General features: G+C 51.1%; 1 protein-coding gene across 1 annotated transcript in view; it reads left to right on the forward strand.

The window, feature by feature from the left end:
• Positions 1-1,130: 1,130 nt before the first annotated feature.
• The window catches only part of SH3BP4 (SH3 domain binding protein 4), a 103,073-nt gene continuing 86,373 nt past the window's right edge, over positions 1,131-17,830 (forward strand). The window contains exon 1 of the mRNA XM_003278555.3: positions 1,131-1,325. The gene's annotated coding sequence lies outside the window, so the exon portion shown is untranslated. The remainder of the gene's footprint in view (positions 1,326-17,830) is intronic.

A 17,830-nucleotide genomic window follows, 5' to 3' on the forward strand; every position in this document is an offset into this window, starting at 1 on the left:
CGATCATAACATCTCAAGCCACCTACAAAATGGGGACAATAACTATATCTGCCTCGGGGTTAATGGTGAGGACTGACTGTGTGTGTCTCGCTCAGGACCAGGAGCAACAAATGTTGGCTTCTTCCCCGGCAAAGACCCGCGCTTTCTCCTGGGCTCCGGGTTCCCGCGGTGGGGGTGAGCGCAGTCCCGAGGGCCCCAGGCAGTGGCACAGTGGTCAGACCCCAACCTCTGGAGTCGGCCTCGGTTCAGATTCTGGTTCTACCCTTCTCCTGCTGTGGCGAACCAACCCTCCGAGCTCTAGTTTACTCGCGTGAAATGGACTAGCCAAAATTGGGATTTTTTTTTTTTTTTTTTTTTTTTTTTTTTTTTTTTAAGGATTAGATGTGTCGGTCCGTAGACGTTGCTGGCCACATAGTTAAGTGGTGCGTTCACTCACTGGGCATTGATGGAGCGCCTACCACGTGCCAGACCTATTTTACGCGCCGGGGGCCCAGAGGCGCCCAGGTCAGACCAAGTGTAAACGATTCCGACGAGAGCCCTTCAATCTGCATTCCGCTTCGCAGGAAACTCTCCTCCTTTTATGATTTTCAGCGTGACTGCCTTCCCTGTTGTTAGTTTGTAACTTTCGCGCCGGCCCCCGCAGCCTCGCGCCTGCCTTCCCTCCACTGTCCTCCGCCAAGGTGTAGTAAAGCGTCTCCGAACGCGGCGCGACCCGCGCCCACGCCCGCTCGCGGGGGGAGCCGCACCGCCCCAGGGGTCCTCGCTAGGGGTTCCCGGAGAAGGGGTGGGAGATGGGGGTGCGGGGGGGCACAGGAGCGCGGGCAAGCACCCAGACCTGCTCGGTATCGGGGACCCAGACCCGAGGATGCCGGGCGGCCAGGGCCCTGCTACCCTGGCCGGCTCCGGGCGGCGGAAGAAGAGGAGGCGCCCAGACTGGATCCCCGCCGGGACCCGGAGCCGCGGCACCACCCCCAGCCCTCCCCACGCTAACCAGCCTCAGGCGGCCGCGCCCCGCCCCGCCCCTCTCCCGAAGCCCCGCCCCGGCGCGGGACCACCCCTTCGCGGCCTCAGCTCCGGTCCCGGCCCCGCCCCCCGCGACCCCGCCCCGCCCCCGCCCCCGCCCCCGCCCCCGCCCCGGCGCGGGACCACCCTCCGCCCGCCGAGGCGGGGGCCCAGCGTGCCCGGCACTCTCGGCGGTCCGGGCCCCTCGCCACTACCGCCGCCGCCGCCGTGAGTCCCGCGGAGCCGCGCGCGCCCCCGGCTGGGCCGAGCCGCTGGCCGACGAGCGGAGCCGCAGGAGCCGGCGGGGACGCCATGCGAGCCAGGTAGGCAGGCGGCGGCGGCGAGCGCCTCGGGCGGCAGGGCCTTTGGGGCCGGCGGGGGCGCGGGGTCGTGCTCGGGGCTTTGCACTCCCTTGCGGGCGCCGATCGTGCCACCGCCGCCTGAGTTCGGGGCTGCGCGGGTGCCTGGGCGCGGGGCGGCTTCGGGGAAGCCTCGCGCGCCCCTCGCCGCTCCCCCGGACGCTCGGGTCTCCCTGGTGCTGGCGGGCAGGGACCCGGCCCGGGGTTCCGGGCGCCGAGCCCCTCTCGGAGCCCCCCGCGTGCGCTCGGGCCACCCCCCAACCCCGGCTCTGGCCACTTCCCGGCGGGCGGCCCTGCGGGGTGGCCTCCCTGGGCAATCGGACGCGTCCTCGGGCGCGAATCGGGGGGCGCGCTCGGCTCGCGGGGGCCGTGGGGGCCACGGGAGGGCCTGGAGGGGTCGGGGCGCCCCCCTCGCGCGGCGCTGGGGAGGAGGGAAGGACGCCCGGTCTCCGGTTAAACTTGTTGGTGACAATGCATATTTCAACTTCTTCGGAGATCCCTCCTGTGAGGATGAAATTGAAAACTCCGGTTTCTGGCTTGGCGATCGGGTGACCGAGCAGCCGCGAGGTGACAGCGCCGGCGGCCCGCGGGCGGGGACCGGCTGGGATAGAGGCGCGTTGTTCTCTGAGCGATGTTTACCGAGAAGCCCGCTTCGGGGCACGGGCGGGTGTCTGTTGGGACCCCAACCCTGGGTCCCGCGGCTCCTAACCGGGGGCCTGCGGTGTAGACGGGGGTTGGGGACAGGCCCAGCTGGCCCTGACCGGGTGTCGGGCGCCCAGAGATGCCGCCCGGGAGGGGCCGCGGGAGAGCCGCCGGGCTTAGCGAGCAGAGGGTCGTGGAACCTGATGGATCAATGAAATCTGAAAAAGAACACTTTGCGAGATTGTATTCCTGCTTATTCTTTCCAAGTTAGTAGGCAGATTGGAACTACAGAATTTATCCATGATAATAATAAAGTTCGCATAACTTTTGTTCTGATTGCAGAAACAATGTATGCTCAGGGCAGAAAGCTAGAGATAAAGAGAAATATAAACAGCAAACAGGAAACCATCCCCAATCCCACAGTTTTTACCAGCCTTGTCACAGCCTGGCAGATTTGAACATTAAGTTAGAACTGGAGCCATTCTTGCCTAAACCAGAGAATCCCTGAATGCAGCCGCCCCTTCTCACCCTTGTGATCGTCTCTGAGCTCCAAAGTTTGGGTTTTTTCCTTGCTCCCTACCCGGGCAGAGTCTCTGCTGGCCACGAGTCCCCTTCCCAGTGGGCTGGGGCTTTCCTTGAGATCCGTGGCCCAGATGGAATGATGGGAGAGGCCTGGATCCTCACCGCCCTCTGTGGTTTTGGTTCCTTGCCTTGTAAAAATGAAGGTAATGATTCTCAATCTGCTTCTCAGGCCACCATAAAAATTAATGGGTGGTTTGCAAGCGTTTTGACATCCATGGATGGACAGCGGCTGTACTTTAAGGCGCTGGGCAACATTTTACTGTTCCTCATTGCAGTGGTCATCCAGCGTAATAGGCTGCCTCTCACCTGGCCGTCCTGTCCAGGAAACAGACTCCAGGAATGTCCAGTGGAGCCCTGAGGACAATATTCCTGGTTCCCTGCTCAGTGCCCTCGGGACTCGGCCAAATCCCTCAGAGTGGGAAGCTTGGGAGGAGGCAGCGCTCTCAAATCCCCCTCCCCCACCTCTGCTTTCTGCATGTAGGCGGATTTCTTAAAGTAAGGGGCAGTGATATTTAGGCGGGACCCCAGATTGCCCACTGCCTGATGTCTGTGGGTCTGTGGAATGCCCGGGCCGTGCTTATCCAAAAGAACAGTTAGTTCTGGGAGGACGCATAAACTGAACAAACCTGGTTTCCTAGGGATTTGTATGGCTCACTTGTTTACTAAATGAACAATGACTGGCTGCGGAGAAGCCCAGGACACTTCTGTGAGCTTTATTTTTTTTTTTTCCTGTTGTCCCAAGACTACATTTCAGTGATCTTATAAAACAATAAATAAGAACCCATGCCATTTGTTAATTCCGGGTACCAAAGGCCCAGGTGGTGAGAGGTATTTCACAGCATGCCTTTTGTCCCCAAGCACCCATGCCACCCCCACAACAACAAAGTAATCAGGGTAGAAGATCCTCTTTCTGTAACCGTTTGTCGTTTGATAGTTTCATTTTTTAAATTGTCCTTTCCACCAGCACGTGGATCTGATCAGGGTCTGTCTAGTTGCAGATCACAGCTTGGGGGGTTTTGGAAAGACCCAGAAAGTGGGCTGAAAAAATTGCTGATAAAGTATCCTTCACCGGGTGCCTTGTCTGTTAACGTATTGTGCTCTTACTTTTCTCAGTGGAGGGAGGACCTTCCTGGATTTTCTCCCTTGCTCTTGTTTGCTAATCTGGCAGCCTGGAATTATTTCCCTCTGGGCTGCTTGAATAGACTTTCTTCTTATTCTAATGCTGGATTCTAGTCTGATCATAAGGTATGCGAACGGTGAATGTGGTTTACGCCCTTGAATCCTGGGAGGTGTTCCTGGTTTTAAATCCTGGGATCCTGGCCAGTTAAGAGCCCTTGGCTCCCCTGAAATTGCGTGGGAGGTGTGTGTGCTTTCTCTTCCTGGGGAGCTTCTTACAGAGCCCTTGACCCAAACAAGGTTGAGAGCTCCGGAGTGCGGCCCTTGCAGACCTCGTCCCTGGTCCCTGGCTCCAGGCAGACCTCCCAGTTCGCTGTTTCAGGTACCAGCCTTGTTTTGACCCAGTAGGAGCTGCTGTTTACAATTGGCCAGCCATGTGGATTTCCCTGAGCTTTATTATTTTCAAATTCCACACCTAAATTGGGCTGTGTTGTGATTTTTCTTCTGAAAATTGGAGTCAGGCCCCTGGGACATTTCCCAAGGCCCTGGAGGTGGGCATCAGGTCTTCTCTGTTGCGAGGTCGCCGCCTGACAACCAGGAATCTGAAAAGGTCACCGAGCACTAAATAGAGTTCTCAGAGCACCCTCAGTGCGCGGGTCAGCTTTGCTCCTGGCCGGGAGCGAGCCTCAGGCCAAGCAGCGTTTACACTCAGCCTCTGGGAAGCTGGGCTAGGTCTCTGGGCTCCCCAGCTATTTGCACGAAAGAAGCCTCACATTCTGCCACCACCCTGTGGGGCAGTGACAGAAAAACAATTCATCTAGCCCCCAAATACCCAGGGAACAATCCAGCCACTTGATTCAGTATCCTCCAGGAAGCCGAAACCAGCTCCTCGGTGGGCCCTGAGGGCATCCGCGCGTTACATAACCCAGCACTTGATGCCACCGTGACCTCGCTAAAGGGAAAAAGTGTCAATAGTCAGTCTTCAGACGGCGAGGGAGTGCAGAATACGCTTCAGAAAGAGGCTGTGTGCCGTGTTTTAAGAAGGGTAAAAACCCATGTAGAACATCACAGACTCCCATCTTCCAGGTGAACAGTGCCTGCTGAAGTCATCAGGAAGCATGTGGATTTGAGGAAGTAGAATTGCTGTACGGAATTCCTCTAATTTAAGGTTTGGGGTATTTTGAGGGATGGAAATAGGTACCACTCATTGGGCGCTCACCGTATGCTAGGCCGCATGTGTGCCCTTTTGAATCCTCACAAAAACTGCCAGGGGTTTCATTTTACAGGGAAGCTACGAGAATTTAAGCAACTCCTCCAACCTTAGACTTTAACGAGTCCTTGAGTTGGGATTTGAACCTGGATCTGTCCAAGTCCAGAGCTCATCATCACATCTCCCAGGGTGCTGAAATTAAAGAAACAAACGGCTCTCAGTCACACATTGGAGCCTGAAGATACAGGCATGCGAATAGCAGGGTGCCAGCCTCCCTCACACAATTAGAAAATAGCTTGTACTCTGAAGGTGATGAAATCTTTAAAATGTGACGCTTTCTCAGCCTAAATGGAAGGCAGCCATTTTGCACCTTTGTTCATGAAACCCTCACCCCGTCGCCGGGGTGAAGCAAGGTTTATTTGGAAGACTGTGGCTTTGAAGTTGGGATAAACCAGGATTTGGTACGACGTCTTTCCTTGTCCCGTGAAAAGAGGGTGTTTGGGCACATGAGGTCACCAGAATGAGATTAAGATTATAGGAAGGCTGTTAAGTAAATGTACAATAAGGGTTCCACCTTCCTCTTTACAATCAAATAAACGACATACTAATGAGATTGTTCTTATCTGTGCAATAAAAGCTTATCTCAGGGGAGCTCTCTTTGCTGAAGCCTGTTAGCCCAACCCTTCTGTAGAGATTGAGAAGAATACTTCCTTTGAAAGGATTTTATGGTTCCAAGTTTTTATTAAATCTGCATAACTGAGGACAACCCTGCCTCTTTTTTTTTTTTTTTTTTTTTTTTGAGTTCAGATTTCTCTGTTGCCCAGGCTGGAGTACAGTGGCTCAATCATAGCTCACTGCAGCCTTCAACTCCTGGGCTCAAGCAATCCTTCTTCCTCAGCCTCCTGAGTAGCTGGAACTACAGGTGCACACCAGCACGCCGGGGTGGGTTTTTTTTTTTTTTATTCTTGTAGAAATGGGGTCTCGCTATGTTGTCCAGGCTGGTCTTGAACTCCTGGTTTCAAGTGATCCTCCAGCCTTGGTCTCCCAAAGCACTGGGCTTACAGGTGTGAGGCATGTTGCCCTGCCCTTGCCCCATTTTTATGAGCTACTAAAGTCTGCAGGCCTGAAGGAAGCTTTTCTAGCCCCTCCAATGTAGGAGGTCCCTGAGCCCATAGTATGCCGGTAAACCTGCTCTCTGAGGAGAAAGCAGACTTCGATTGCAGTATCTGCCAATTTCTGTGACGTAAGTATTCCCACCATGGCTAATTTCTTTTTTTTCTTTTCTTTTTTTTTTTTTTTTGAGTCTCACTCTGTCACCCAGGCTGGAGTGCAGTGGTGCAGTCTCGGCTCACTGCAACCTCCACCTTCCATATTCAAGCTATTCTCCTACCTCAGCCTCCCGAGTAGCTGGGACTACAGGCATGCGCCACCACGCCCAGGAAATTTTTGTATTTTTAGTAGAGACCGGCTTCCCCATGTTGGCTAGGCTGGTCTCGAACTCCTGACCTCAGGTGATCCGCCCACCTTGGCTTCCCAAAGTGCTGGGATTACAAATGCGAGCCACCGCACCCAGCCTGATTTCAAACTGCCAGTTTGGGCTGGGAACATTACTAAATAGTTAACAATCTGTGTGAGCCAAGAAGAGCTGGGTCCTGCTCACCATTCATTGCACTGAGCCCACCCACACGATACCCCCGCTTCCCCTTCCGTCAGCCCCATCACTTAATGGAAGAAATCATGGCCTCACTTCTGCTTGGTCCATGTCTGCCTAGGAGCAGTACTGAAAAAGGATTTGGGTAGTACTGAGTAACCGAATTTGGCCAGCAAGAGTAGAAGGCTTCAAAACTCAGGCTGCATTTTAAAATCACCCGGGAGCTTAAAAAAACAACAATCCATGTTCCAGGCCCATCCCCAGTTGAATCAGAGGTCTGGGTGTGGGGCCAGACCTCTGTAGATTTGGAAAGCTTCCCGGGTGACTGTAATGTATATCCACGTTGAACACCAGGGATGTGGTGATGAGTTTGTTCAAGAAGAAGGTTGAGGAGGGGGTGCAATTTGGGGCAGGGCATGGCAGACCCTGTATTTGAGCCCAAGGAGGTGAGATCTCCCTTGCAGAGCAGGGAATGTTCTTCCTTGAAGCCTCGTAGCGGGTGAGGAAGTGCTGGGCTAGGAGAGGCAGGCGGAGCCCATCTTCCCCCCAACAGGTCTGTCCTCCTCCAGGGGCACGTGTCCTACACTGATGAGGTCCACATACTTGTTTAGCTTTGGTTGCTTCTGCTGGTCTAGAAAGGAAAAGGGTCTTCCTTCCAGGAAGTCAGGGGTCAGGATGAAGCCAGGCAGACCCCCTGGGTGGGTGTGATGAGCTGTTCTCAGGGCAGAGGGGCTTACTGGGACCACCCAGGTGAAGGAAAGAGAAACCCTACTGCTCAAGGGCCATAGCTGAGCACTTCGTAAGAGTCGTTGAGCTTGGGTGCACACATAAGCTGATTATTTTTTCTCCATCATAATTACCAGTAAAATTATTTTAAAATGTGAGAGCTTTCTTTGGAGGCAGTAAGCATGTGGGAGGGAAACGTCATTCACCTTCAGAGCCAGCCGTAGTGAGCGGGGCTGGGACTGGGGAGAGGCACACGAGGCCCCTGGGGTGCAGGATTCAAGGAGGTGCTCGCCCTGGGGGGTGTCTGGGGCAGGGTCTGGCCTGCGGGCCAGAGGAGGGCTGTTTGAGAGAGGGCGGGCCTGGGCTCACTTCCTTAGAGTTGGGCGGTGAGTGTGGAAGAGCTCACACATGGGAACCTAGTGTGAAGAGCAGGGGCCAGGATCACACTGCTGGATCACCCCCGGAAGGGGCAGGAAGGCCAAGGGGGAGCCAGTGCAGGAGCAGCTGGGATGGGAGAACAAGTGCCCTGCGTCTCCCTGAAGCCAAGGAGGAGAAAGATGGGGGTAGGGGGAGAACTCAAAGCAGACGGGACAGTTCTGGGTCTATCATGTGCAGAGGATTTGTGAATGGGAGGACTGGAACCCTGTCCCTGTGGCAGTGGAGAAACTCCTGTAATAGAAGAAATAGCACAGAGTGGAGGCCACGCAGAAGAATGTTGGTGATAAAAGAAATTGGACTGTATTTGATGGTGTGGAGACAGGGCAGGAGGGAGCCAGGGTTGGGTCAGAGGGACTGGGATTCTAGCAGGGGCGGAAAATTCTCCTTGGGGTACCCGTGCACTGGGGAATGGCCGCAGATACTGAGAGGGAAGCATTGGGTGTGAATAGCTGATCACCAGAAGCAGCTGGTTAAAAGACCTTCCCCAGATGCTTTTTCAGATCATGACATCTGCAACTTTTTCCCACTAGCCTTTGTGGAGGGCTGGCTGGGGGGCCCATTTGTCCTTAAGATGCAATTCATCGGACTCGCTTGCTCTTCCAGGCCCAGTTCACACTCCCTTCTCAGACACACGTGAGTGATCCTGCACCTGGGTCTGCCTGTGTCCTAGCTTTCTTACCTGTCTGTTGTCCCCCTAGGCAGGGTGCTGCTTGGGGGCAGTTGCATTTTATTATCTCTGCATTCTCCATACACAGGAGCCCCTCAGACAGCATGCCCAGTGCATGAAAGAGTTGGCAGAGAGAGAGAGAGAGAGAGAGAGAGAGAGAGAGGCTGGGCAAGGTGAAAACTTAGGGTGGTGACTTCATACAGCCATGTAGTGACAGCTCCAATATTCTCTTCTTGACATCTTGGCAGTAAAACTTACGATATATGATAGAAGTAATTCCTTCCTATGAATAATAAACAGCTTACTTATAAATACTGTCAAGTGGCCATCCGCATAGTTCTGTGCAATTTAATTTTTATTCAGGTAGGTTTACCTCACCTTTGTTTACCCATTTTCTGCTATTGCCCTTTGTAAGAGAATTTGACTTTTTTTTTTCCTTTGAGACGGAATCTCACTCTTGCCCACGCTGGAGTGCAATGGCACGATCTTGGCTCATTGCAACCTCTGCCTCCCGGGTTCAAGTGATTCTCCTGCCTCAGCCCCCCAAGTAGCTGGGATTACAGGCGCATGCCACCATGCCTGGCTGATTTTTGTGTTTTTAGTAGAGATGGGGTTTTACCATGTTGGCCAGGCCGGTCTTGAACTCCTGACCTCAGTTGATCCGCCCACCTCGGCCTCCCAAAGTGCTGGGATTACAGGCATGAGCCACCTTGCCCGGCGAGGATTTGATTTTTTTAATAGCCTTAAGATATTAAGAGATAAATGGAGTATTATTAAAATGCATGTACATTTAAGCATTTTTAAATCCTCCTAACAATCATAGTTGATGGACAAGTGCCATCAAATATTTGTATGTGTCCTGTGCATAAATGGGAAATAAGGGTACTGTGTTCAGATCTAACTGAAAATAATGATTGGAGCTGATGTAATGCTTATACATAATTCACGTAGAATGCTAGGCCCAGGGCCTATGGCCCAGTGCGAAGTGGTGAATACAGATAATGGTTGTGCTTCTTACTGCTGTGGTCTGGTCTCACTTTTCCTTACCCCTGTCCCAAATATCCCCTCGAGAAAGTTGGGTTTTTGTTTTTATCTTGTGGTTTGGGGAATCGATATTTCAGATGTTTGTAAGAGGAATGCTCTGTTCCGGTTCAGTACAGAGCAGCAGCCATTGGTTCTCTCCTTTACAGTGTGGGGTTAGGACATCAACACAATTTTGAATTTTGGTCTCATTTCAGGCCTGTGTGAGGGGGTGCTGACTCTGGGTGACATCAGGAGATCAGGCACTGGCTAGTCATCACAAACAGAATTCCAAGAGTTCACTTAGTGCCCATTTTTGCTTACATGTGTATCTTATTGGAGCCACCTGTGATTTTCAGAACTGCTAAATTGGGGGAAAGCAGACACTACTGTTTGGGGCCACATGCACACACACTTGATGAAATGCTCAGTTGCACTGTGTAATGTAGGATTTTTCTGTGGTTTCGGACTCTTCCCAGATTTGTTGGCCTTTTCCCTGCGTTACACACTGAGACATTTCTGTACACAGCTGTTTCTTCGAAATCAATCCAATATGAAACAGCCTGATTTGCAAAACTGAAAGTCGTCGTATGGAGGAAGATCCTTGGTAAGAATTTCATGGCTCACGTATCATGTTCTTCTTATATTGTTTTGTGTTTCCCAGCCATTGTCGGGGAACAATAGCTGGAATGACGTTTTCACAGACCGCAATATGAGAAGTTCCTTTTTCCAGTGGCAGCTCCATGGCTCTTTGTTGGGACCTGGTTCATTGCGGGGACATCACAGTGGGAAGGCGCAGGGGGTGTCTCAGCCCCACACACCTGTCCGTGTCCGAATATTTGGCTTCTCTTCCTGTTATGACCTCGGTCACATTTTTGGACATCTTTGAGGCTCAGCCTTCTGATCTCTAAAATGATGACCATCGCGCTTCACTCCTGGGGTTGGGCAGTTTAAATGAGATCACACTAAATGCCACTGTACTGCTAGCTGTGGATTTGGCTGCGTCATTGTCCCTGTGGTTTTCGTTTGTTTGTTTGTTTTTGAGTTGGAGTTTTGCTCTGCCGCCCAGGCTGGAGTGCAGTGGTGTGATCTTGGCTCACTGAAATCTCCATCCCCTGAGTTCAAGTGATTCTCCTGCTTCAGCCTCCCAAATAGCTGGGATTACAAGTGTGTGCCACCATGCCCAGCTAATTTTTGTATTTGTAGTAGAGATGGGGTTTTACCATGTTGGCCAGGCTGGTCTTGAACTCCTGACCTCAGGTGATCCACCTGCCTCAGCCTCCCCGGGTGCTGGGATTACAGGCATGAGCCACTGCGCCCGGCCCCCATGTTGGTTTTGAGCCACATGCTTGTCGGCGTGCAGTTCTTCATGCCTTGCTTCTTTTGTCTTGTGTACATGTACCATAGTTTATTCTTAGATACTGAGTTAATAGAGTTTCTGTGATGTTCCAGCATCTGAGTTGAACAGAGTGTAGGGGTTTGATATTCTTTTGATGCTCAATTTGACCTTTAAAAAGCACGTAGGTGTGGACCAGGGGCTTGATGCGGTCGTAACTGTCTAAATAAGGTTTAGGGCTCATCCATGCTGACTTTGCCCAGTTCCTGAAGTTCCTGGAGGAGGTGGGGTGTTGGGGGGGGGTGAGGAGGGGGATGTGTTTGATGAGGCCACAGGTCCCCGGAGCTGGGGTGGAGAGTGGCTCTGGCAGGTAGCATAGAAGGACCAGCAGCAAGTGCCGGAGGCCCCTGTGCCTTTGTTTGCAAGAGGTCTTTACCTGCCCTGACTTCTTGGGTGGGGTGGGGAGGTGATAAGCATCTTTTGTTCACTAAAGTACTTTATAGACATATGAGTTGTTTTCAGAATTGTTCCTTCTGATTTTCTTTCAGCTTTTTGTTTTTTTGGAGACAGTGTCTCCCTCTCTCACCCAGACTGGAGTGCAGTGGCCCAATGTCAGCTCACTACAACCTCCGCCTCCCAGGTTCAAGCGATTCACGTGCCTCAGCCTCCCTAGTAGCTGGGATTAGAGGTGCATGCCACCACGCTCGGGTAATTTTTGTATTTGTAGTAGAGACGGGGGTTTCTACTGGTCTACTGGTTGGCCAGGCTGGTCTTGAACTCCTGACCTCTAGTGATCTGCCCACCTTGGCCTCCCAAAGTGCTGGGATTACAGGTGTGAGCTACTGTGCCTGGCCTCTTTCTTCTTTTCAAAAAAAAAAAAAGCCTTTTCTGCATATGTATTTTAAATTACTCAATAAATTATATGTTTGTACATGTTTGTTTTAGAAACACTAGAAAATGTAAAAGGAAAAAAAAAATCATATCAGTGGAATTCTACCAGCCACGATGACCACTCTGGACACTTTCATAGGCATCTCTCAGATATTTTCGCTTGAAGTACACAGCTTCCAAACAAAAACAGGCTGAGACAGTGAGTGGTCTTCCCTGTGTACCTGGCACATAGCAATTTTTCAATAAGTATTTATTGAATGAATGCTATGCTTTTTTTTTTTTGAGACTTTTTAGGCTGGAGTGCAGTGATGTAATCTCAGCTGACTGCAACCTCCGCCTCCTGGGTTCAAGCGATTCTCCCACCTCAGCCTCCCTAGTAGCTGTGATTACAGGCACTTGCCACCATGCCTGGCTAATTTTAATATTTTAGTAGAGACACAGTTTCACCATGTTGGCCAGGCTGGTCTCAAACTCCCGATCCCAAGCGATCCACCTGCCTCAGCCTCCAAAAGTGCTGGGATTACAGGCGTGAGCCACTGCGCCCAGCAATACTATGCTTTTAAAACTAGCTTTTTATCTAAAATTGTCGACATATTTTCAGATCAATAAATACAGATTTGCATCCTCATTTTTCATGTCAGGTTTGTATAGGTAAGTACCCTGTTTGTTTAACAAGCGTTTATGAATAGACACTTCCCAGTTATTTTGAAATCATACACAACACTGCAATGAACATCTCTGATATATAGATTTTTCCGTGCATGTGAAGTTTCTCATTTGAATGAACCTTTTACTTTTATTGTGCTTAAAAATCTGTGAAGAACTTATGATTATATTAATTGTTGGGTGACTGTATAATTACTATACAGAAAAGCACCTCAAAAGGGAGTGACGTTGGGAAGAGTTCCAGAATCTGTTGTATGAAACTTGGTGAACTTTAAGAGCAGCCTTACTTGTTCCCATCCGTTTCTGGGGGAATGAATGCTTTCTGTTTCTCCGGATCCTGACCTGCTTTGCGTCCTGTGCTTTTGGAGTGGGAGGTTGGGTCAGCAGGGTAATGTTGATGCCTTAAGCACATGCTTCAGTTTTAGGATGCACGCATACATGCCAGCTTCAGAAGCATTAACATCTGTGAGTAACTGTATGTCCTGGGGCCCAGGAGGTGTTTCTGCTGGGAGGTCTTCAGGGCCCACTCCCTCCTAGAAGGGGATGAGTGATGGTTTTCATGCGTTCAGCTTCGGAACTGTCATTGCAAGCTTCTCCAGAGTCATGTCGTCATGGGTGTCTAGAGTGATTCTGTGGCTGTGTCACTTGATCAGCTGTGACAAGACGGACTGCAGTTGGATCTGGCATCTGGTAAAAGCGCAGACTTGGTTTTCAGGACCTCTGGGTTCACTAAGGGGAGAGTTTGTCATGCCTCCTGCTGATTGCAAGACTGTAATTTGGATCTTTGACTGCGGTCTGGTGTCGCAAGCCTTCTTTCTGGCAAGAGAGGAAAACTAATTTATGGGCGGAATATTTCTTGGCCTGTCTCCTGTGTGTAGTTTTGCACAGGGGCCTGGCTGCCTCCTCAGGTCTTGGCACCACAGTATTTGTGAGTCATCCACCTATAGGTCACATGAGGCAGCACTTTGGGGCTTCGTGAAACCCCAGCTAGGGGGGTAAGGGACTGGCCAGCATTCCCAGGACACCCCAGGGGCTGCCTAGAAGCAGGAAACTGTCCATGAGTTCTGGTTTTTTGTTCTGAGTGTGGAGGACACCTTCAGGAGGCTGGGGAGGGGCACTGACATCAAGCCTGAGAGCTGACCCCTTTTCTAACTCTCTGGGACATGGTCCTGGCTCTTTCCCTCTTCTTGTTCACGCTTTAACGCTTTTTAATTGCTTGACTCACTGCTGAGCCCCTCTGCATTCCGGGTGGGGGAGATAAATGGGGAGCCCACCAGACGCTCCTGCTCCCAGGGAGGTCACTGCCCAGCGGGGGAGAGGGGCATTCAGGTGCACCAGGGGAAAGGTCAGGGTTCATGAGGTTGTGTTGGGGATCAGGACAGGATCCCTAAAGAAGCCCCACTAAGTAGGGGGACCTGAAGAATGAGCAGGCCGGGAAGTGCATGGTGATTTAGGGGGCCAGTGGACTGGTGGGTTCTGGGCAGGGTGGCTTGGTGAGTCCAAGGAACCAAAAGAGGGCCATAGTGAGACCGCTTCCCCAGAGCACCTGGGAGGGATTCCAGGGCAGGTGGCTGGATCGGACAGGTCCTTCTGCACTTCCCTAGCTTTGAACTTGTATCTAAGGGCACCGAGAAGACGCAATTAGATGTGTAAGCATGACTTGAAAGGGGCCGGGTGACCTGCCCGGGGTTCCCTGGCACAGGGGGTGACCCATCCATCATCGAGGCCTGGCGGGGAGGCTACCCTGTGCACCACATCCTGTTCCAGACCCCCATCTTCACAGCCCTGGCACTACATGTAGCAGAGTCGGTCTCCCAGCCCAGTGCTCCCGTGACCCCACAGGTGACCCACATGTGGTACTTCTCCCTCCCGGCCTGCTGTGAGATTCTTATAAAATTGTCTCCTGATTAACCACTCTGTACAGCTTTTAAAAGTTACTTTTATTACCCAAAACAACACTTCAGAAACTAAGCTGACGGTTGAATCATTAAAGGAGTCACAGCATTCTTTCATCCCAGAGAGAAAAAAGGTAATGAAGAAGAGGAGACTGTCCAGTGAAAACCACATGAGAGGCACCCAGAATCAGTGCACCTCTCTCTGGTCAGCTGAGTCCTTCAACTCCTCGGCAGTTCCCCCTCAGGGAAGGTCAGCGGACAGGCTGTGTCCTGGCTTTGATTGTCAGTTTCTGAAACTCGCCGGGCTGGGTGTTCAGACTCCTGACAGCCACATCTCTGCACCCCTGTGAGCTGCTGAGTTTACTGGCCATCCAGAGAGACTTCTGTGTGGAACCCACATTAACCTGGCTAATCCCATCTCTTCTGTGAAAACTTGAATACAACCTTCTGCTGCAATAGAAAAACCGGCTGTCCTCAACTTGCTCAGAGGAAAACCATTAGTTTTTCAAGGTGAAAAGGAAATAGTGAAAAGCTGGGAAATGATGTCATAAACACTGATTTTTTTGTCATTAGTCAAATTGTCTAGAAATTGGCTGCTGGCTAAATTGGGAGTCAGATTGTTATTCTGGGAAGATGGGGGTTATTTTCATGAGCAGGAAGATGGGTAAAACGGCAGTGATTCCCACAGCGAACCTGTGTTGGAGGGCTGCCACTAACAGGTGAGTAACTTTCGGGACAAAACTCCGATTTACTGCTCAGCCGATTGCCAGTTAGGCATTATGGGAAAAACTTGCACTTGTGTGACTTTGAACGTCAGGTTGTTTGTGGTTGTCCTCTTGTGCTACTAGGAATTGCAAATAGGCAACACAGTAGAGCTTGCAAATAGGGTCTGGAAGGGAATGTACAAAAATAACAATTGTTGTTTGGGTTGAGATTTGGCCTGGCGAGGTTGAGGATGGTCATCTCCTGCCTGGCCACACCTGACCCCTCCCATTGTCTTTAAGGAAACAAAGTAAACTGTAAATTTAAAATACTTCGGGAGAAAAGAGGAGAAAGAGGCTGGGCACGGTGGCTCATGGCTGTAATCCCAACACTTTGGGAGGCCAAGGCAGGTGGATCACTTGAAGTCAGGAGTTTGAGACCAGCGCGGCCAACATGGTGAATCCCCATCTTTACTAAAAATACAAAATTAACCGGGCATGGCCTGTAATCCCAGCTACTTGGGAGGCTAAGGCAGGAGAATCGCTTGAACCCAGGAGGTGGAAGTTGCAGTGAGCCGAGACTGCACCATTGCACTGCAGCCTGGGCAACCAGAGCGAAACTCCATTTAAAAAATAAATAAATAAAAGAGAAGAAAGGGAGGAGGTGGCTAAAATTTGTAGAGCAGCTACAGGCAGTCACTGTAGTAGGTTATTTCACTTTCTTAATCCTCGGGAAAACTCAGTGGAGTAAATGGTTTTGTTTCCATTTCATGATGAAACTAAAGCCAAAGAGGATAAGTAATGTGTCCGTGAACACAGCAAGTATCTGAAATACCACACAGTAAATCTTGTGTGTGGCACTAAGGTCTGGATATTAACCGAGGGGAATTGGAGACACAAGGCACCGGCATGTTGATTTTAATTTTCTGCAAACTCTATTTCACATTCTGCATTTGATAATGCCTGTGACTGGGACATCATTTTGACTCTCTAATATTCCTTTGGATTACAAGGGTCTTTTGAAACTTTGGAAATAGTTATTTTCATTGGTGGCAAATAGCCCCGGTGTCAAACTAATGTGAACATTGCCCGTCTGGCAGAAAATGTAAAAAAAGCTTTGCTTAATTAAGGTAACATTATTCTTGATAGTAGAAATATTAAAAATATGTAATCCTTCTTTGCTAACTAATCACGTTTATATATTCCCTCTTTCTGATTGTTTGGTGTTCATGCATAACACATATATTATGCTTACGGTAATAATAGTAATAGAACAGGGCTGCATGCCATCCTGTGTTTTCAGCACTTACCAACCTTACAACACATAGGAGGGGAGGGACTCTTACTGTCTCTGTTTAACAGATCGGGAAACTGAGGAACCAAGGGGTTTAGGGACTCGTGTGAGCTGGGAAATGCAGAAGCCAGGAGTTAAGTCCAGGCTGTCTCAACCATGATACTGTTCTCCCCCACAAGGGGGGCCAGGTCTCAATTCCAGGGTGAACAAGGTGCTTAACCGGGACCAGACTGGGCAGCAGGATGGGGCTGTGTTGTGGGAGGTGGGGAATCTGAGGTCCCAGATGAGGTGTGAGGGTGGGTGGGAGGTTGCCAGGTGGGTAATCAGGAGGATGGGTCCAGACCTACCGCAGGAGCCACTCCTTGGAGGATGCGGGGAAGGCCCTAACACCAAGAGGGTGTGGAGCTGGGGTCTCACCACTGCGCCCTGACACGTGGGCTCCCCATCTTCCCTGCCTGCTTGGAGTCTCCTGCAGCAGTCCTCGACCTTCCAGCCCTGCGCTTCTGCTGCAGCCTTGCACTTCCCTAAGTGGTATTGGAGCTGCGCTCATTGCAACAAGGAATTCTTCTCGTGGCTCCATATCCGTGTCAGGTTACCTCCTTCCCGTGCCTCCCTGGCTCCCCGGGTTCTTGGTGCTCACCTCTGCACAGACAGGTGTCACTGAAGCCCCTCACCCAGTGATCCAGTGATGCTGAGTCCTGCTTTGGGAGGTGTGGCACAGGGGCAGCCACAGTGGACCCTTGGTGGAGATGATCAGAGCCAGGATCCCTGCCACCCTGAGTGGCGGATGCTGCAGAGCCAACTCTTTCTACCTGAGAAGCTTGCCCTCAGGTATCTGTACTTTGTGGGGCTTCTCTGATTGGCCATTGTGTGTTCATCTAAGAATTAGTGCAGGACGGGAAGCTCCCACCCAGATGGTGAAGGCACCTGCTGGGTTTCCTGCCACCTGTGGAGAAGCCCGCTCCTTCCCTTGCTCGGGTGAGGGCGACCACGCCCAGGTCCACCTGGTTCCGCCAACCAGTCCGTAGCTGATGGAATGAAGGGAGCAGCTGGGCTGTAGCCAGGTGGTCAGGGATCTGGTCAGCTCGGTGGTAGCAATGATAATAGATGGAGTGTTCTAGGTTTTCCCCTTTGGAAATCTCAGCTCTATTCAGGGAATATTTGTTAGTAGCAACATCAGTAGACTCATGAGGTGGGGACTGGGGGCTTGTGTTTCCATGAGGGGCTGCAGAAACACGGCCACCTGATGCCCAATGAGTTTGCAGAACCAGATGGACCCTGGGGTGTTCTCCATGTGCCTTCTAAGGAGCCTTTAACTCAAGAGAGTTGTTCTTTTTTTCTCAAGTTGTTTACTCTTATTTTCGAGTTACCTTCTAGAATTATTACACTGGGGCCAGGTGGTGTCTAGTACAGTTTTTTACTTTGGATAATTTATTGAAATTTTCTTTGGCTGAGAATGCCTTCAGTGTTTGTGGTTATTCCTTGGATACTTGCAAATCAATTGTATTTTCTCTGGGATGTGGGGTTTCAGATAGATCAGTTAAATCAAGCTTGATTATATCGTATTTCACATCGCATGCCATGTGTCTTGTCTGTTGGACTGTCAGGTCTCAAGAGACGGGCTTGGGTTTCCC

This window comes from Nomascus leucogenys, chromosome 22a, assembly GCF_006542625.1.
Source record: "Nomascus leucogenys isolate Asia chromosome 22a, Asia_NLE_v1, whole genome shotgun sequence".
NCBI classification, from domain to species: Eukaryota; Metazoa; Chordata; class Mammalia; order Primates; family Hylobatidae; genus Nomascus; species Nomascus leucogenys.